General features: G+C 38.3%; 1 protein-coding gene across 2 annotated transcripts in view; it reads right to left on the bottom strand.

The window, feature by feature from the left end:
• The window catches only part of KLF12 (KLF transcription factor 12), a 675,261-nt gene that overhangs the window by 466,511 nt on the left and 185,822 nt on the right, over positions 1-22,928 (bottom strand). The window lies entirely within an intron of this gene.

The raw sequence follows: 22,928 nt of genomic DNA, 5'->3' as shown, positions 1-22,928 counted from the left end.
CACCGAGACTCAGAGGAACCGCAGAAGGCAGAGGTACCGCAGAAAGCAGAGGTACTGAGGCACGCGCGCAGAGAGGGCGGGCAACTGAGTGTGCGGCTGGCTTTCTCAAGCAGGAGGGAGACAAAAGCTCCTGACTGCACTGAACTCCAGTTCCGGGCGAGATTCTGGGGACCCAGACTTATTTGGGGAGAAACTGGACTGTCTGGCAGTGGGCGGAACTCGAGGGCAGCTTTCTCTCAGAGGTGCTTACAGCGATTACCATGGGACACTGAGACACAGGGGCCTATTAGGGCAGGGCTGACAGGAAACCAATGCTGTCTGCTCCGCCCTGAGTCTCCGCCCCATTCAAGCTGAGCACAGAGGCTTTTGTAAGTCTTATTCCATAAGGGTGTCTCCAGCACATAAGTTCTCCCAGCATAGACACAGCTGATCCTCACAGCCAATTGGCCTGGAGGTCAATTCCTCCCAGCGATACCAACAACAATCAAGGCTTAACTACAACAAGACTGTGCACACAGCCACAAAGGGGTGCATCAAGAGTGTCCACCTCAGGTAACTGGGGAGGCTGAGCCACTGGGCCCTATAGGAAACCTAGCACACAAAGCCACTCTATCAACTCAGGGAAGCAGCCAAAATGCAGAGACAAAGAAACAGGTCACAAGTGAAAGAAATGGAGGAAAGCAAACGACTGGATATAGAGTTCAAAACCACGATTATAAGGTTTTAAGAATTTTCTAGAAAAGGCCGATAAATTTAGCAAGATCCTCAAGGATATGAAAAAGGACCAACTAGAAATTAAGCATACACTGACTGAAATAAAAAATATTATACAGAGATCTAGCAGCAGACTAGAGGATTGCAAGAATCAAGTCAAAGATTTGAAATACAAAGAAGCAAAAAACACTCAACCGGAAAAGCAAAAAGAAAAAAGAATCCAAAAATATGAAGATAGTGTAAGGAGCCTCTGGGACAACTTCAAGCATACCAACATCAGAATTATGGGGGTGCCAGAAGAAGAGAGAGAGCAAGATACTGAAAACCTATCCCCCACCTGGTGAAAGAAATAGACTTACAAGTCCAGGAAGCACAGAGAACTCCAAACAAAAGGAATCCAAAGAGGACCACACCAAGACACATCATAATTAAAATGCCAAGAGCAAAAGATAAAGAGAGAATATTAAAAGCAGCAAGAGAAAAACACTTAGTTACCTACAAGGGAGCACCCATACAACTGTCAGCTGATTTCTCAACAGAAACTATGCAGGCCAGATGGGAGTGGCAAGAAATATTCAAAGTGATGAATAGCAAGAACCTACAACCAAGATTACTCTACCCAGCAAAGCTATCATTCAGAATTGAAGGGCAGATAAAGAGCTTCACAGATAAGAAAAAGCTAAAGGAGTTCATCACCACCAGACCAGTAATATATGAAACGCTGAAAGGTATTCTTTAAGAAGAGGAAGAAGAAAAAAAGGTAAAGATAAAAATTATGAACAACAAATACATATCTATCAACAAATGAATCTAAAAATCAAGTGAATAAAAAAAATCTGATGAACAGAATAAATTGGTGAATATAATAGAATCAGGGGCATAGAAAGTGAGTGGACTGACAATTCTTGGAAGGAAAGGGGTGTGGGGGGTGCGGGAAGAGACTGGACAAAAATTGTACACCTATGGATGAGGACAGTAGGGGCGGGTACGGGCAGAGGATGTGGTGGGAACAGGGTGGAGGAGAGCTATGGGGGGAAAAAGAGGAACAACTGTAATAATCTGAACAATAAAGATTTATTAAATTAAATAATAAAAAAAAGAAGAAAGCGATTCTTTACATAATCATATCAATCCAAGCCAATGGAGATTTCATACTAACAATGACTAGTTAGAAAATATAAAGGGTTAAAGTGAACATTTACAAAAGCAAATACAAATATAAAATATCTAAAGAACTCAAATCATAAAAGTTGCTAGTTTACTGAAAAACAACCTAAAATAAGGTTTAAATTAACTGGAAAAACATACCATATTTCTGGGGAAATAAAATAATTATAAAAATCATATGGAAGAATAAAGTGGCAATAATAGCCAAGACTTTTTTAAAAAATAATGGAAGATTTGAACTACACTTCCATTTTAAAACGTCTAAAGTATAGTAATTAAAATAATGTGAGACTACAGAAAGGTGGTAAGCTTCAACCACTGGTTATAAGACCTCAAATGTTTCAAAAAAATTTTGGAAATCTAGAATTTTTAAGTGAAAATTTCTCATGTTTCTCTGTTGGCTTAAGTCTATGAAAGCATTGTATATTTCCAAAGAAAGCATTTTTGTGGGCTAAACCAGCCACAGTAGACCTCAGCCCTATACACACCCAGCACTTCCTGCCTCACCCTGAGCTCAAGCTGCTTCCTGTGCCTGGACAGCCCTTTCCTCTCCCTCCACCCATTAAAAAGCAACCCACCCAACAATGTGTGGCTCAGAGGCCATCCCTCTATAGAGCAGTCTGAGAAGCTCTAATAGGAATTACCATTACTTTCCCTCTACTACAAGGATTACGGTTCTTATCACAGCTTAAGTTTAAAAGTTACCCAATGTGTTCTGTCTTTTCCTCTAGATTGGAGAATAAGAACATGTCAAATAATAATACATACAATGGGGTAAAGGGAGTCTATTCAATAAGAGGTGCTGGGAAATTTGTACAGATACATGCAAATAAAAAAAAAGAAACTAGACCACCTTCTTATACCATACACAAGAATAAACTCAAAATGGATTAAAGACTTAAACGTTAGACTAGAAACCATAAAAAAAAATCCTAGAAGAAAATATAGGCAGTAAAATCTCAGACAGTTCTCATAGCAATATTTTTTTTTTTGATATATCACCTCAGGAAAGGAAAACAAAAGAAAAAATAAACAAATGGGACGACATCAAACTAAAAAGTTTTTGCACAGCAAAGGAAACCATCAACAAAATGAAAAGACAACCCACTGAAAGGGAAAACATATTCACCAATACATCTGATAAGGGCTAAATATCCAAAATTTATAAAGAAATTATAAAACTCAACACCAAAAAACCAAAACAATCCAATTCAGAAATGGGCAAAGAACCTAAATAGACACTTCTCCAAAGAGGACAAATAGATGGCCAATTGACATATGAAAGAATGCTCATCATCACTAATAATCACAGAAATATAAATTAAAACCACAATGATATATCACCTCACACGTATCAGAACAGCTATCATCAATAAATTAACAAACAATATGGAGAAAAGGAACTTTTGCGCACTGCTGGTGGTATGCAGATGGGTGCAACCACTGTGGAAAGCATTATGGAGTTACCTCAAAAAGAACCGCCTCATGACCCAGTGATTCCACTTCTGGGAATATGTCCAAAGAAACCTGAAAGACTAATTTGAAAGAATACATGCACCCCTATGTTTACTGCAGCATTATTTACAATAGCCAAGATTTGGAAGCAGCCCAAGTGCCCATCAGTAGATGAATGGATAAAAGAGCTGTGGTACATTTATATAATGGAATACTACTTGGCCATAAAAAATAAGAAAATATTACCTCCTAGAGGCGCGGTGTATGAAATTTATGCATGGGGGTAGGGGAGGAGGGTGCGGGGGGTCCCTCAGCCCAGGCTGCACCCTCTCCAATCTGGGATCCCTCTTACAATCTGGGACTGCTGGCTCCTAACCACTCCCCTGCCTGCCTGCCTGATTGCCCCTAACCACTCTGCCTGCCAGCCTGATAGCCCCCTAACCGCTCCCCTGCCGGCCTGATTGACACATAACTGCTCTCCTACCGGCATGATCGTCCCCAACTGCTCTCCCCTGCGGGCCCCATTGCCTCAAACTGCCCTCCCCTGCTGGCCCGATCACCCCCCAACTGCCTTCCCCTGCAGGGGTGAGGGGACTGGGGGACTGAGGATGGATGAGTCTGGATGCTGCGGGGACTGGGTGAGGCGGGGCTGAGGGGACTGGGGGACTCCAGCTGGATGAGGCGGGGCTGAGGGGACTGGGTTCTACCATCTTGTGGCTGTGGGTGCCGCCATCTTGTGAGGGTGTGACAGTCAATTAGCATAGTCCCTCTTTTGCAACAGTATGGATGGACCTGGAGAATTATGCTAAGTGAAATAAGCCAGTCAGAGAAAGACAAATACCATATGATTTCACTCATATGTGGAATCCAATGAACAAAATAAACTAACAAAGTGGAGATAGACCAATGGATACAAAGTACAGAGGGGAAGGAATTGGGGGCTGGGTGAGAAGGGTGCATGTATCAAACAAAGAAAAAAAAAAAAAGACTCATGGACACAGAAAATAGTATGGTGATTGCCAGAGAGAGGGCAGAGGGCGTGGGGGAAGGTTAGAAGAAAATAAAGAGAGGATAAATGATGATGAAAGGAGACTTGACTTGAGGTGGTAAACACACAATAAAATATACAGATGATGTATTATAGAACTGTATATCTGAAACCTATATAATTTTATTAACCAATATGACCCCAATAAATTCAATAATAATAAAATAATAATTATTATAATACCTGTTACTATCTATTGGCCAGATACAGTGATGATGTTTTGTACACAGCTTCTGAAATCCTCTCAACAAACACAAAATAGATATTATTCCCATTTTATAGATATGTAGTGAATCTTTAGTTATTGAACTAAACAGGCCCTGGAAGAAACAGAATTCTAATCTTTTTGCCAGATTTCACCAACCATACCACAGTTAGGCTGAATTAGACAAAAATGACGTGGGATTTTCCTCTGAAAGGAGGTTAGTGGAATGAGAGATATGGCTACAATTAAGACAAATGAGTTTGAGGCTAAGGATTTAGTAGCTTATAATCCAGAAATAGGATATAAATACCACATGAAGCATAAGTACCACATGAAGCATTAGTAGATATTCTAATTCTGCATTTTAAATTAACTTCTAAAATATAATTTGTATCCGATATTGTCCAATAAAATATAATTTTGTCTGAGCAAATTTTAATGATTCACTTGAACTCTATGTACTCCTTGGCGAAAAAGAAACACACGGAAACTGTGCTATAGCATGAAAGAAAGTTTGAGTTGTAAGACATCTTTTGCAATATCCTTCATACACTTTTCACTTAAGTGCAGTGTTTTTATAATACCTACTTTGTCAGGAACTAAAAATAAGTCATCTTTGAGATACCTATACCAGTTTACCTTAAGAGAATTGAAAATAATCCTAAAACAATTTGGTGACAATTACTTTGTTTGAGATGTTTCAGGAGGTGAGAGTGAAAACAGAGAAGACAATCTAATAACAAAGTTCTTTCAAGACATGATATGAAATGTCCAATTAATCATTTACCCTAAAGAACACAATTTTTTTGCAGTGTCTTTAAAAGTACAATACAATATCTTGCATAGGGAAACATCTGTATCAATGAAAAAGGACTGGTCTTTTAGTAACAGGCGAAAGACTTATGTGATCTGAAGAGAAACCAGAGTAGGAGTGGTCTTTTAAAAGTGTTATTAGTTACTTAACTAGAAATAAGTCTTTTAAAGTGGTGGTATTCAGGAAATCATTGGATGGCATGCTTCCTCTTTCTTTTGTGGATTTTTGAAATACGTTTTTTGTGTTTTTTTTAAGTTCCATTTATTATAAAAGCAACGATGCTATGGAAAATTTAAGCACTTTTCTGGCCATTTATAAATTTAGTATTTGTTTAAGGTTAGGAAAGCCATAAATTTTGATCAATCATACCTTGGCTTAGATTTAAGTTATTCATATTTAATACTTGTTCTTTACAGCAGAAATACTTAACTCTACTTTCAAAAGAAAAAGGGACCCCTAATTTAATATATCATCATATCACAAAGAGGGGTTAGCAGATTTTAGAGCCCGTGGCCTGTTTTTATAAGGCCTGCTCTCTAATAATAGTTTCTACATTTTTAAGGGTTGTAAAATGTATATATTGTAAAGAGTTGTAAATGTATGTATGTATGTATGTATGTATGTATGTACACACACACCCTCAGACATCTTATGAAGCCTGCAAAGTCTAAAATATTTACCTTTAGGCCCTTTATGCAAGTTTGTTGACGCCCCCATCACAGAGTATAAAGAGTCTTTTGTAAATGTGGCCTCATGTGTAGGCCACTAACTTCACACTACACTCTAAGCTGCGAAAGGGTCTGGGCCAGAAGAATAAGTGATGAAGCATGGGTGGAGGGCGATTTTTTAAATATAATTTTTTTTTATATTTACTACCGAGACAGACTACCAGAGTCTCAAATATGGCAACTTGGAATGACAATGTGACTTCAGGAAACTGCTCTACTCTTAATACTAGAAAAGACTGAGATTTTAGATGGAATGTTCACATTACAGCTGGGGTTAAAGGAGCAGGAGGTGCTATGTCCCCTCCCTCTAACTTCTCCAGTTCCTTTCTTCCAGCACACTCTTACTCCTCATTCAATCTCAGATCTAAGGTTTCTTCCTCAAGGAATCATCCAAATTAACAAAGCTCTTCAACACTTTCAGAATACTCTGTACAAACTTCAATTTCACAATTTATCGTAACATTTTTATTTTTTTTTTATTTTCAAATAAATAAAAAATTGAATCCCTGGTAGCAAAAATCTTGGCTTACTCAACTCTGCAGCCCTAGCATTTAGCAGAATGCCTTCCCCATAGTGAAGGGGATTGGCTTCCTAGAGCTGTCCTAACAAATTATTACAGACTTGGTGGCTAACAACAGAAATAATTCTCTCACCATTCTGGAGGCCAAAAGCCCAAAATCAAGGTGATGACAAGGCCACACTCTCTCAGAAGGCTCTAGGAGAGAATCCATTCCTTGTCTCTTCCAGCTTCTGGTGGCTGCTGGCATTGTTTAGTGTTCCTTGGCTTGTAGCCACTCCAATCTCTCCCTCTATCTCCTTATGGCCTTCTCCTATTCTGACTCTTATAAGGACACTTGTCATTGGACTTAAGACCAACCTAGGTCATCCAAGCTGATCTCAAGATCCTAAATTATATCTGCAAAGGCCCTTTTTCAAGATACAGTAACATCTGCATGTCCTAGGGATTGAGGCATGAACATATTTTTTTGAGAGCTACTATTCAACCCACTGCATTGTACATTCAATAAATGTGTTCATTGTTCTTGCCTTATATCTAAATGAAATAAATTTATCCTCTAATCCTAAAAAGAGAAAAACAGAAAAAGTAAAGCTTTCATTTCCTTCTCTTCTTTGCTAATATCCCATTTGAAAAGCAATCACTGAGGCATAGCCAGAGCTTAAACAGCATTTTCTTGTTGAACCCTAAGAATTACTCAACAACAAATCTTTGGAGGTCATTTATTTACTCCTAGGAAAAAAGTCCAAAGTTATATATCCTTGCTCACAAACCAATAGTAATTTTGAAAACATTCTTTGAATGAGGTTTCGATACCTTTAAATTCTTTATATACGGAATGGCCATGACTGCTTTACAGCATGTGTGAATTTACTTGAGTGGTAGAAAGCCAAACTATTAAAAACACCCTCTTATAAAAAACTTAACCAAGAGTTAAAGCCTTATTTCTTGAGAATTTAGGCTTTGGATCTCTTACAGTTTGTTTGTGCCCACACAAAATGTATGTGTTGAGGACCTAACTCCCAATGTGACTATATTTGGAGATAGGGCCTCAGAGGAGGTAACTATAGGTTAAATGAGGTCATATAAGTATGCTCTAACGCTAACCCAATAAGGCCAATGCCCTTTGAAGATGGAACACCAGAGTTCTCTCTCTCTCCTTCTCTCTCTCCCTCTCTCCTTCCTTCCCCCTCCTCCTATCCCCCTCCCCACTCCCCCCCACCTTCTCTCTGTTTCTCCTATGTAAGGACACAAGCCAGGAAAAAAGACCTCAGCAGGAATTAACCCTGCTGGACACTGATCTGGGAATTCTAATCCACAGAACTGTGAGAAAATAAATTCCTATTGTTTAAGCCACCCAGCCTGTGGCATTTTGTTATGGCAGTCCAAACAAACTAAGACAGGACCTAAATATAATCCCATGCACATTATGAATATTCAGTGAGTTTATTTCCATGACTTGGATTGTTCCCAATATGCAGCTTAAGAATTTATAACTTTTTAAAATACTTTTCAGAAAATATTTAACCATATGGAGATCAAAGATTGCTATGACTTTCAAACTAGGGTTAGAAACTGGGATAACAATTTCAAAACTGTAATTAGGCTTAATTTTTCTGTCCAAGGATTGCAGTTTTAACTAGAGACCAATGAACCTAGCAAATTATTAAATAGTGCTAAATGTGCAATGTATCCATGGACTTATATTGTTAGAATAAACCATCCCTAGTACCCCAGCATAAAAGGGCACCAAGATAATGAAAACTCACAAAGGAGATAATGTGAGAAAAATGGCAGTGACATTACTAAATATATAGTGAAAAATCTATTTTTCCTATTCTTATCACAGCAAGCTATATCCAACCAAGGGCATCACATTCAGAGGAGGCCCTTCACATTGTAGACATCAGAGATTTGTGTATTCATTACTAAAATGTTCTGGTGATAGCAGTATATTATAGATTATAACAATTTTTGTCAGAGTTGATTTAAGGAAATGGTGCATTTTCTTTCGCACACATCAGCAATATATGAGCTAATTTAGGTGGCTATAAGCATGAAGTTGGGAAAGGGATACTGACCATTAGTCTACAGCAAACATGTCAAACTCAGGCCTGCAGGCCGCATGCAGTCCACAAGGAATATTTTTGTGGCCCAGGCAATACAACGAGGTGTAAGAAACGTTTTAATAAAAATTCTTAACTTAATTTTTATAATATCCTGTTATACATAATCCTATCTAATAAAAGAGTAATATGCAAATTGACCGTACCTCTGCTACACCCACAAGCCACGCCCACAAGCCAATCAGGAGCAAGTATGCAAATTAACCCAACCAAGATGGCTGCGGCCACGGAGAGAGCAGACCGCTTGGGTTTCCCCAGCAATGGAGGAAGCCAAGCTTTCCACCTGACCTGTCCTGCCTTGGCCTCTGCTTAAGGCTACAAAATTTCACTTATAGAAGATAAATAAATCCCAACAAAAATGGCTGCAGCCATGGAGCGTGCACAATGCCTCTAGTGAATATATAATCTGAATAGCCCTATGTGTATTAAATAAATTAAATTTATAGTTTAAAACCTTCCCACACAAAAAAACAAAAAACAAAAAACCTCTAAACACAGATATATTCTCTAGTGAATTCTTTTACACTTCCAAGGAAGAAATAATATCAATTCTACACAAAGTACTCCATAAAAAGAAGTACTTTGTATACAGAAGAGGATCTAACACTTCAAAAATCATTTTAGAAGGCCTGAAATACCCTGAAAGCAAAATCAGATAAACATTAAAAGAATAAAAATTACATTCTGCTATCCTTCATGAGCATAGATTTTTTTTTTTTTAATCTTCACCCCAGGAGTGAGGCTATGTTTTCCATTGATTTTTAGAGAGAGAGGAAGGGAAGTTGGAGAGAGAGAGAGAAAGAGAAACAAGTGAGACACATCCATCAATTGGTTGCAGGTGGGTACTGAACCTGCAACCAAAGTATGTGCCCTTGACCGGGAATGGAACCTGGGACCCTGAGGTCCAAGGGCCGACGTTCTAACCATTGAGCACCAGCTAGGGTGAACATAGATTCTTTTTTAACATTCTTAACAAAGTATTAGAAAATCAAATACAGCTATATAAGAATATACCAAGCCCACGTAAGGCCTGGCAGGTTGAGCATCGACACATGAGCCAAGAGAAAGTGTCAACTATTGATGAAGGAATTTTAGGGAAAGGGTTATCGCCTACATTGCTGGTAAAAACGTAAACTGCTATCGCATTTTTTATTTTTCAAAAAAATGTGGCATCATTTTGAAATGGTAATTCCACTCTGGGAATCTATTCCACAGGTCATCAGAGCATAGATATAAATATGCTTATTACAATTTTGGTTTTAGTGGCAAAAACTGGAAAGAAAAGTATTACCCATCAATCAATTAATGGTTAAATAGACTATGAAATAACCATACCTTGGGATATTATGCAACAGTTTTGTTTTGTTTTTTAATGGATTATAGTTCTAGTAGCTGGGTGGAAAGATTTCCCTTAGGCAGTATTGAATGAAAAAACTAAGTTGAAAATCATTTCTAAAAATTAATCCAATTTTTGTAAGCAGTGACCAAAAAACCTTGTATGAATGTGTGTTAATAACACTTATGATATAGAGAAAAATATAAAAGGACAAAAAGTAGCTCTGATGCCATGGGTTATAGGGAGATAGACTGATATTATAGGCTAAAGGAAGAAGGGGAGCCAAGAAAAAAAGTTCACTAAAAAATAAAGTTTAAAGTCTCCACACATGTAATACCTACTTTTGTCAGAGACATGTATTTGCGAATGCTGCCCAAATAAGTGAATTACTACAAAACAAAGCTTATTTCCTACAGATGGTAAATTGTGTCCATCCAAAAAACTAAGGCATAAAAGTAATAATAAATTCACATTTACATACCAAAAGTAGAAGTGCCCCTGTAGTTGCTAGATGGGATGCCGCCCCATTCATGAATCATTCAATTAAGCCAATTAGATCTTCAAAAAAGTTAAAATACAAAATAAGCACCATACATGCCTAGCTTTGAGTGGGCTGTAAACATTAAAAGAGATTAACGCCTTAAAAATGTATCATACACATTCTAAGTACAATAAATGTGAGATATACATTTTTTGAAAGACTATTAAATAACCATACCTTGTAAACCACCACACACTTAAAGCAATTTGTAAACCACCACACAACTTAAGCAATTTTTTACTAGCCCATACACTTCTCAGATATTTTAAGCTATTAAAAAAAATTCATATGCTTACATGGAAAAAGCTTTTCTGGTAAGATTAAAAGTACTTAAAAGAGACTAACCATAAATCTAAAAATACAAAGGGTATTATTTTTAGGTACATTAAGGATCTAAATGAAGAAAATAAACTAATCCAGAATATGCCAGTATGGCCCTGCCTTTGGGCTTAGCTGTGCTGCTTTTTCCCTGATCTGCCTATACCTTAACCCATGTTTCATTTACCTTTGAACTTCACTCTTTATTCTCAGCATAAGCCTTGGTACATAGTAAGAGGTGAATCATCTCCCTAATTTTCCTCAAAGAATTATGGATGCCTCTAATTGCACAGTCCCTTCAAAGATCAATTAGGTGGATATCTTTGGGCTGATATATATGAGGTTTCTTTGTGTTGTTGTTGTTGTTTTTTAATATCCTTTTAAAGTGAATTTTGGAAGGAGATAAAAATTAACCCAATAATAATCAATGACTATCTCATAGGAGCTAGATTCTAGATGGTGGTACCTCTTTTGTGCAATGTGGACTTTCAAAACTTGGGCTTATTAAGCAGTAAAGCATCAAACAGACTGTCAAATTACAGCGGGAAGGTTAGGGAGAGGTGGGGGAAATAAGAGATCAACCGAAGGACTTATATGCATGCATATAAGAATAACCAACAGATGCAAAACATTGGGGGGTGAGGGCATGTATGGGAGTGGGGTTGGGGAGGGGGGCAATGGTAAGATATGTACACATATAATACCTTAATAAAAAAAATAAAAAATATTAAAAAATAATAATAAAATTAAATTAAATTAAAAAAAAGACTAAGTGAAAGGAAGAGAGCATTGGAATGAAATGAAAAAAATTACTTTACTGGAAATCAAGGTTCTAGTTCTGACTCAGCCACATTCTAGTTATGTTACCTTCACTTGACTTTAATTTCCTCATCAAAAAAATGGTAACATGTCCAAACTACCTTAAAGAATTTTCAAGATAAAACTAAAAGCACTCTGTAAACCATCACACACTAAAGCAATTTTTTCACTAGCCCATACTTCTCAAGTATTCTAAGCTACTATCTATATACTAATATATAAAAACCCTGGGTCTGTCATGACCGGAGGCTCGACCAACCCGAAGTCAGTCCTGCAGTCAGCACTGGGTTGCTGTGGTGACCCAGCACTGACTGCTGAGGGGGCTGTGAATCAGGCCCGGAAAGAGGCCTGAAGAGAGAAGCAGGGTCTGATCCGTAGCCTCTGTGACAGCTGTTGATCAGCACTTGCCTCTCTCTTTCCCTCCGGGCCTGGCCAGCAGCCACACCTCCATTTCTCTCCAGGCCTCCACCGGGGCTGCCGATCAGCCCCACCTTTCTGATCAGGCCCAGTTGACAGGCCCAGAGATGCTGAATGGCATAGAAACCAACCAATCAGAACCAAATCTGGATGAACTGTGAGGAGCCAATGGCTGCCTAGGAGGCGGAGCTTTTGATGCTGACTGGCATAGAAACCAGCCAATCAGAACCAATTTGGCTGGCAGAAGAGGGTAGTTGGGGGCCATCAGGCCAGCAGGGGAGGGCAGTTGGGGGGGACCAGGCCGGCAGGGGAGGGCAATTAAGGGTGAGATCAGGCCGGCAGGGGAGGGCAGTTGGGGGCGAGATCAGGCCAGCAGGGGAGGGCAGTTGGAGATGATCAGGCCGGCAGGGGAAGGCAGTTGGGGATGATCGGGCCAGCAGGGGAGCAGTTAGGTGTTAATCAGGCCGGCAGGGGAGCAGTTAGGGGCTGATGAGGTGACAGGCAGAAGCGGTTAGGGGCAATCAGGCAGGCAGGCGAGCGGTTAGGAGCCAGCAGTCCCGGATTATGAGAGGGATGTCCCAGATTGGAGAGGGTGCAGGCTGGGCTGAGGGACAACCCCCCCTCCAGTGCACGAATTTCGTGCACTGGGCCTCTAGTAAATATATAAAAGCCTAAGCAACCAAATGACTGAACAACAGAATGACCGGTCCACTGGTAGCTATGACACGCACTGACCACCAGGGGACAGATGCTCAACACACAGGATTGGGCCTCCTCCTCTCTGGATTGGGCCTGCAGGGATTGGGCCGAAACAGGCTATCCGACATCCCCCAAGGGGTCCCAGATCGCCAGCAGGCACAGGTCAGACCGAGGGATCCCACCAGTGCACAAATCTGTGCAACGGGCCTCAAGTTTATAAAGAAAACACAACTGCTTCAGCCTTTAGCCTTGGTCCCAATATACTAAATATACTAGTATACTAAATAGTCCCAATATACTAAATAGACAGCTCGGTGTGCAATAATTCCATCAATGTTCTTTATAGACGCATTAAGACTTTATTTCTTTCTTGTTATACAATCTCAAAACAAAATATTTTTTGTTTGCTTAAGTGTCCTGTATTTATATCTAAAGTAGAAAAGCTAACACACATTCCAGAGGATTTCACTCTTTAAATATCTAACCAATTTAATGTACAATTTCTTTCTAAATATCCCTTCAAGTAACACCTCTGATAAATTACAATTGACTCCAACCTGTAAAACTGACTGGTTTTCAAATTTTTTCTTCTATTGTTCTTCTGAAAAAAAATATATATATTCCTATATTCAAAGATTTTTTATCAAGGCTAAAATTCACATCATTTCTAAATAAAATATCATACATCAAATATCTTTAGCAATATGAAAAAAAATCATTAGATAATAAATATCACATAAAGGATATTTTTAAAACTTTATTAATCAATCATTATTATTTTTGTTTTACCCAAATAAACTTTCCTTAAACTCACTGCATGCCCTACTGTCCAAGTATATCTCCGGATTTATTTTTGGAAAAGAAAGTTTTTTTGTGATATGGCAAATGACAGAAGTTTAACCAAAACACCATAAGGTCATCACCTCTAGAGGATAACAGAGTTTGCCGACCACTGCCTTAGGAAAAAACACTTAAAAAACATTTTAATAATGTACTAATGTCTTTAACCTGAAGTCAAAACTTCTGGGTAAGGGTAATGGCGTAGATCGGCAAACTCATTAGTCAACAGAGCGGCAAACCACGGCTCACGAGCCGCATGTCGCTCGCAAGCCGCAGTTTGCCGACCATTGGACTAGAGGCATGACGCATGAAATTCAGGCAAAAGTAGGCCTTCCTTCCCCCAGCTGCCGGCACCGGCTTCCCACTGGCACCTGGGACCCAGGCTTCCCTCACAGCCCCAGCTTTGTCCAGAAGATCATCCGGTCTAATTAGCATATTACCCTTTTATTATTATAGATAAGATGTTTTATTACATTTATTATGCATCCGACTTTAATAGCTTTATCAAATAGCAAAATGCATATTGGCCAGAATTTACTGGTCTACAATTACCACTATGATTCTGTAGCAGCTGTCTTCTAAAAGTTTTTGGTTTAGGTCTCATGATTTGTTTTAGTACATAAAGAACTGGCTTCTATATGGAAGAAAACATTCTAGTCAATGTATTCTAGAAAATGTAGTATGTCAATATAATCTACAGCTTAATGCATGATTTTATTATAGATTATATTGACACACTACATCTACTAGAAAACCTCTAAACACAGTATTTATTTGTATAATACTCTCACTTTTTTGCTCTACTCTATAACAAGACTAACTCTGGAAAGTCTATTGACTAATGGAGGGAAGAGTAACACAAGGGAAGTTCAAAGGCTTTCCAGTGTTTGAATCTCTGCTTTAAAACTAACTGGCTATTGACCATGATGCTATTACTTTGGTGAAAATCAGTTTCCACATCTATAGAATAGAAACCAAAATATCATGCGTGCATACTCAATAAGTATTCTTTAATACAGAAGGTAATCTCTTTATATACACAGTGCACTCCTGAAACCTGTGTAAAACTAAATTATGCCAGAGACAAAAGAAAAATCATAAAATCGGTAATTACACACAATCTATTAAATACTGTCATTAAAAATAGACATATAGTACCAGTACTTTGTATGTTTTGTAATATATTCTTCAGAATTTATCAGCTTAATTCCATTAAGCATTTTCAGTAAAGATTCACTATTCAACACACCTAATGATTTCTTTGTCTCAATTGTGTATCAAGATAATAAACCCTGTTTCTCATAACTAAAAGCAGCACTTTCATTTTCCCTTTTTTCTATTCAGTTTGTTAATGAAAGGCAAAAAGCAACATTTTCAAATAGTTTTTCAAATACGGCAAAATTGCAAGGGGGGTTGAGAAGGATGTCACTTGGCAAACACTGCCACACAATAGCTAAAAAAAAAAAGGCATTCATGAAATGATGTTCATAAGTCAAAATTCAATGTGTAAACGGTACTTTAAGGGTCTCAACATACAATATTCAAAGTCGCAATTATTTAAAAGTGAGCTATTCGTACCTGTTTACTAAAAGTAGATATAAGTAAACTAACACATGAAAAGCACAGTGCCTAACTTCTGCATTATAGTAGCTGTTCAATGAAGAGTAGCTATTTTATTTTGTTACTACTATTCATTCTGAATGGCTGCTTTTAAAAGAAGCATCAATATATTGGAGTAGACTTATTATCATCAAGCACTAAATATGTACAAAGTTCTATGTACTAGATGCTTTCCAAACATAACCACAATTTGAATCCTCAAAATAAATTCTGCAATGTTGACATTATTTATTCTTGTTTTTGTTTTTTATTAACTAATCAGTAAACAAGACTTAGAGAATTAATTTGCTCACTCAGGTAACAACTGGTTAGAGGTTTCAAATCCAGCATTGACTCTACTACAAGGTTTCATTTTGCAAGAAAATAAGTTTCAGAAAAAAAATATATTCAACTCTATTAGCCATTCCATAATGGAGTGAATTATGGAATGGCTAATAAAGTTGAATATATTTCTCTAGAGATAAAAAGACTTAGGTAGGAAATGACCATGACATTGGCATTGAGCTACTGAAAGGATTATCATATGGACTGCATTCCTCAATTTGATCTTTCAATAAGTATTTTTGCACTATATAATCAGTCACTATATTAGGCACTGTGTTAGAAGCCAGTAAAGTAACAATGAAGAAGATTCATTTCCTGCTCTCATGGGACCTATTATTGGGAGGGGACAAGGCAAATCAAGAAGCAATTACACCAGAAATTTTGCTGTGGTGCCAAAGAATAAAGACTGGAGCCCAGCATATTCTTAAAGCAAGTGATGATAAGTAAGAGTCACACAAAACGTGTTTAACAGTGATTGTTATAATATGAGCAGGAGTTAGGCAAGGTATATGTGTGACACAAAAAGAATCTAAAATGAATTATATTGATGAGCTAGTTTGAGTGTTTATGCCGAGTTTGAAAAAATATTTTTTTGTTTCTTAACTGGAGAAAATGTAGCGAGGGAGAAATTATGTAAATTAATATTGTTCTTAATTTTCTCAAATTTTTGAAAAAATTTGAGAAATGCACATGACAGAAAACTGTGCATACAAATAAAATGTGTTCAATAAATTTCAAATACCCATTTGAGATCTCTATCATCTACCTTCCTTTATTGTGCATATGTTTGTATTGCAACAATGTTTGAGTCTAACTAAGGGACCTAAGCCATAAATCAGACATAGCTTAATCAACAGAATCTTGGCTTAACTGAGGATTTGCAGATCAATAAACTATTCTAAATTATAGTACAACAGCACAAATTTAATGATTCTATTAAAAAAATTAAGGGCACTTTTAATAACCTGTTGATAGAAGTTTTAGTTGACTCATTAAAGAAGAAGCCTAGAGGTTTACAATTTCTAAATAATCATTGTTGATTTTTATTTTCAATTTTCTGTAACTGATCATGGGAACTGTATTTTCATGTTTTGTTTTTTCTTTTTGAAAAGCTCAGATACTTCACCTACTTGATATAATGTTAATGGCAACTTTTATATCAACTACATAGAAACTTCCTAAGAGTGACTTTCTCAAGGTCATGGAGCAAATCTCTGGTTAGACAGGAATGGAATTCATGACCTTTGACTGCCAGAAATTTTCTACCCACACTCGGAAATTCCTGCTCCATAAGTGTAATTTATATGCTCACTTTCTGAGGCTGGGAAGTTCAAGTCTTTTAGGGCAGGAGGTAAGGAGTAGGGAGAGAGTAGTTTTCCTGTCAAATCAGTTGCCACACCAGTCCCTTCATAGTTTTGCAAAGTAATTTTTACCCACATTATCTGATTTCACCCTTACCACAGCCCTGTAAACTACACATTTTTCTTCCCATTTCACAAACTCAGGTTAAGAAATTTGACCAAGGTCATTTAGAGTTAGTAAGCAAGAAAGTCCTGACTCAAACTGATATTTCTGCCACTTAAACCAGTCCTGATTCCAGAATGTATAATATTAGCAAATACCTAATAATTAAATGAATGAAGGTTTTCTTTACAGTTGTTTATTTCATGTTTGACAATAACCCATCTTGGTTGCTGTTAGGTATTGGGGTGTTTTTTTGGGTGGCAGTGTTGTTTCCATGTTTTGTAAGGAGTTTGCTTGTCAATATATTTGGGGGGGGGGGGAGGCAAGAATAGTATTACTAAGCATAGAATTTGAAAAAACAAACTTTGGCCCAGCTAGTGTGGCCCAGTGGTTGAGTGTTGACCTAGGAGGTCACAGTTTGATTCCCAGACAAGGCACCTGCCAGGGTTGCTGGCTCAATCCCCAGTGGGGGCTGTGCAGGAAGCAGCCTATCAATGATTCTCTCTCATCATTGGTGTTTTTGTCCCTCTCTCCCTCTCCCTTCCTCTATGAAATCAGTAAAAACATATTTAAAAAAATAAACTTTGTGTGTTTTCCCCCTTTTTTATATAAGTGGGGGGCTTTTTAACTGTAATTCTTGGTCATAATGTATATGGTTTGGAGGATATGTACAAATATAGGTAAAGAATATAAAAACATGCATTAATATTATATATACACATATATATCTACATATGCAAAATGGTGAATATATGTATTATTGTGAAAAGTCCCCTCTTATCTATAGTTTTGCTTTCCAAGGTTTCAGTACCCTTGGTCAAAAAAAACATTACATGGATCATTCCAGAAATAAACAATTAATATTTTAAATTATATGCTGTTCTGAGTAGCATGATGAAATCTCCAGACATCCAACTCAGTCCTGCCCAGGATGTGACATCCCTTTGTCCAGCATGTCCACACTGTATATACTCCCCACCCTTAGTCATTTAGTAGCCAGCTGGGTTACCAGATCAACTGTTGTGGTATCAAAATGCCCAGGTTCAACCTGGGTTCAAGTAACCATTATTGTTGTTAATCCTCACTTGAGGATATTTTTCCCATTGATTTTTAGAAAGGTAGGAAGGGGAGAGAGAGACAGAGAGACAGAGAGAGACAGAGAGAGACAGAGAGACAGAGAGACAGAGAGACAGAGAGACAGAGAGACAGAGAGAGAGAGAGAGAGAGAGAGAGAAGGAAAGAGGGAGAGAGAAACATCGATGTGAGACACATTGATTGGTTGCCTCCTCCATGAGCCCTGACCAGGGCCAGGGATGGATCCTGCAGTGCAGGTACGTGCCCGTGACAGGGAATCGAACTCACTACCCTTTGGTGAGGATAGTAATTCGGACATGCCAAAGAGAAGCCATGAAGTGTTTCCTTTAAGTGAAAAGATACATATGGATAGGAGAAAAAAATATACAAGGTGCTCCATACAATCTACAGTTTCAGGCATCCACTGGGGTCTTGAAACATATCCCCCGCAAATAACAGGGGACTACTGTATACTTGTAAGCACGGTGAATATAGCACTTGGAACACAATTCCTGGGTGTCTAGGCCAGCAACTAGTAATATGGCAGCTTCTACAGCCTCTGCTGGGGTAGGAAAACTATCCCAAAGCTCTCCCATTTTCCCCTTCTCTCCTTCCCTGCAGCAACACAGCAAGAAGCAACGGCTTCCTGCTAGTCCATCTGTACCTAAATAGCAATATTGTTTGGACCAGTCCAATCATTATACTAACAAATATTTTTAAATATATGCCATAGAATTAGCAACAAAATAAAAGTGCAACTTTAAGTGAGGAGGGAAAAAGTGGGAGAAGAAAGACCATAGGAGGGCAGAATTCTTTGGGTGTATATCTTATAATCCACTGCCAGACCAAAACAAATTTTTATGGAGCAATATGACTACTCAAGTAGCCACTTTTATGACAATAAACACCCAAAACCGAAAAATCCTTTTGTAACATAATTACTGAGAATATACAGGGAAAGTAACCATTTAATCCACAGCATGTGTTCTCCACCACAGAACTGAAATGCTGACATCAGATGGGGTGTGGCTGGTCTGGGCCCTGAGAGTGAATTCTGGCCAGCTGAAGTCAGACAGTCCTCTGGGCAGGCTTGGGATCTAGAAACCACCAAGCAAGTCTCATAGAGCCTAAGGCTGCTGACCTTCTGGGCACAGGGCAAGTCCCATCTGTTTACATGCATTTTGATTTTGGGAGGGGTAATTGTGGTGGATGAGTTAAGGCAGTGGTTACTGGGTGTTGCCAATAATTTAATTTTAATATTTTTACCCTTACATTTTGTACATGCTTAAAACAGAAAACTGTGCATAACTTGTAGACTGAAAAAACAAATAAATATGAATTTTAAAATGGAAAATAAACTAACATTAGGCAAGATATAGATATTTCCACTCTACAATCATATAATATTTTCAAATTGTAAATGATAGAGGTAAACTACTGAAACCTATTTTAGGATTTATTAACGAAAATGAAAGTTGTTTTCTAAAAGAAAAAGTTAACCGTGGTGTCCATTCTAAATGAAACTGTTTTGGCGATTTTTTAGCTCTTCTTCATCAATCAACATGGAAGCATGAGTGGGGAAACTTATCTAAAAAAAAAAAAATTAACTTTTCAAATGCGTTTGTACCATTTCTAGTTTTGTAGAATAAACTGCTTTGTATTAATACACAAATAACTACATCTAGAATTAAGAATGTGACACTAAGAATGTTTCTTGCACAATATAAAGAAAACAAACTGACACCCCATTTTAATGTGATTATTCTAATGTTAATTTGCAGAAATATGAAACTCCACACTTACCCTTTTGTACAATGGTGAAAATGTCCAGGACCTTTACATATTCACTATTTAACAATATCACTTCACTGATAAGGTTACTCAATACTAGCTTAACCAACACTGGCTTGAGTTCAAAATGCCCTCAGTACAGGCCTAGAGGCCTAATCTTAGAGACACACTTATGTGTCTTTACAGAGATTAAAAAAACAAAAAACACAAAACCACTATATTTAAGACCAAATACTTCATTAAGCTAAATAACAGCCTGCTTCAAGATATGACATCTAAAACTCACTCTGAGTCTATTAAAGTCCATGTTTACCTTTCATAAGAGGTGGGGAAGTAATCCCTGAGGAACATATAAATCTTTAAATGGCCAGAACACTATCACTATTATTATATGCCTGATTCGTGCTCTTGGGAATGACCATCAAGCATCCTCCTTTGCTTTTCCCTGGCCAGGGAGAGTGAGCACACCAGGGCTTGCAGTCCTTCCTTGTCTGTACACACATAGGCTGCAGCTGTAGTAAACAACCACCAGCCAAGAGTTGCTAAGGTCAAGGTCTCAAATGCTACACCAGGACCGTTTCTCCCAAATGACATTCAGTTGTTGAAAAGGAACTTTGTGGGTAAAAAAAATATTAAGGGCTCATTACCACAACAATTTTCATTCAATAAATAGTCATACACAGCATTCCAAAATAAAGTTTAGCTGACCATAGTGTCTTTTAAATATGTATTAATAAATCACTGAAGCACTTCACAATTAAACAGAAACCCCTCGAGAATATTTTGTTTACCAGACACAACTATGTTGGCTACACAGTTTTAGTTCATACATTATGAAAATTTTATGTGAAAATATTCCAAATTGTATTGTATCAGCTTAAGTATATTTCATAATAGTTAGGAATTAGAAAGTAGAATTATAAACCTCTTTCCTAAATACATTACAAATGTCTGCCAATTCTGGTGCCCTCAAATTGCTTTCTCTCCAACTCAGAGCAGCTTAATATACTCTAGGTAGTCTTCAGATAGAGCAGGCTGCAGCGATAAAGAATACCTTATGCAATTGAAATGTTTGTCCTTCAACATCCTATTTCTACTAAGCTTCTACAGTTAAACATTTTCTAGCCTAAAAGTACACCCCTTTATCATAACCAATTCCCATGTGGTTTTTTAAAATGTAAAAAACATTTGAATGAGGTCTGCAAATAGCACAACCAGGTTTTTTGGAGGGTGGGAGTGGGGGGTGGGATGGGGGTACTGTTTTTATTAAATGCCAGTTCCAAAGAGTATTTCTTAGAAGATGGTATACACCCACTCTTCCAAGTGACCACTCCTATCCCAATCACAAGCTGCTGCCTGTAAAAAGCCACCAAATTTATTTTAAAGCATTTACTCATCTGCACAACTCTATCCTCCAGTAAGAAAAGGGCATGGAGGCGGCTAGGTGGATTTGCAGAATGACGTGTATTTGATTGGCAGATGTCTATGAAGCCACAAGATGCACATGCACTAAATGTAAATAGAGCTCATCTCCCCAGTGTTACAGAGAAACTGAGAGAATTCTAAAGCTGATTTAAAATAAAATATCTGAGTGCTCCAGGAGAATTCTATTAGCCAGTGGAATTGCTTAAAACAATCCATATAGAGCCATTCTTAAACCATCTGCACAGTTAAATTAGAGAGCTGACAATATTAACCACACAAACTGTTTATCCAGATTACACATTCCGTTGTACTAATACTCTTTAACTCAACACAGTCAGCTTGTACCAACTGAATTAAGGCTATTACTAATAAAGTATGCAAAAACTGGAAGAGCAGGCTGAAGGGGGTTGGGAAGCTGCGGGGCATATAACAAAGGAATTGGTACTTTTTCCAAGCATTTGCCTCAAATACACTTCGAAACAGAACTGTTGAGTGCACCCCACCCTTTTCCCCAAAGATAAAAGTTTCCAAAGTTCTAATAGGCAGTTCTCTACCCAACAAAAGCAGGATTGATTCTCCCGGTAGGGGAGCATCTAACAAGAACACCAACTAATGTCGCGGAGGTCAAGTCCGAGTCCTCAGAGCGAGCTTCTAAGGCAAGAAGTGGCTCCTAGGCCGGCTAGGCAGGCTTCCAGGCCAGGGTGGATGTGCAAAGTTGCCCCTTGTCAACTCGGGCCGAGTCCCCCGTAATTGAAAATAACAGCCACGGGGCAGCCCCTGGCTACTTCCATGGATGAGGCACTGTAGCAAGTGACAGTTACACATCATTACGACCAGAGACAATAATGAATGTAGCACCAGGACCACTATTCATGCCAGCAGTGTCATCTCCGCCTTAACCCCTTCCCCTCCACTCTCTCCAGCGCACACCCACAGCCCACACAGCCCGGTGCGGCAGCTATTCACCGAACTCGCTCTATTCCTGGGGGCAAACTACTTCCACAAGCACACACACACCCCCCACCCCCAATTCAGCCCTGATGTTTTATTTCTCATCTTTGGCAACTGTCAGGCAAACACAGCAACCAACAATTTCACTAGGGATAGAAAAAACATTTGCTTAATTCACGTTACTTGATAAGTTCTTTTAAAAAAAGAAAGAAAGAAGAGAAAGAAACGTATATATTGGGGTGGGGGCTCCTTCTTTCTTCTTCAAGAATACGACGGACGTTACTTGCTTTGCAACAGCATCGCCTTCCCTGGGCCCCCTCCCGCTTCCCAACACTTTCCCCCTTTAAGAACACAGACCAACCAAAATGATTTAACTTGAGCAGATGACAGAAGGAAAATAAAACATGTTAAGAGAATACGGTCTGATTTGGGATGGCAAAAAAAAAGAAAAAAAGAGGAGGGGGTTGTTTATTTTGATAAGAAACGGAATCGGCACAGACCTGAACAGAAGCTGCAGAGCAGGAGAAATTGTTTT

The sequence above is a fragment of the Plecotus auritus genome (genome assembly GCF_963455305.1).
Source record: "Plecotus auritus genome assembly, chromosome: 3".
NCBI lineage: Eukaryota > Metazoa > Chordata > Mammalia > Chiroptera > Vespertilionidae > Plecotus > Plecotus auritus.
The sequence above is the reverse complement of the archived record's forward strand: the minus strand, read 5'-3'. Positions and strand labels throughout refer to the sequence as shown.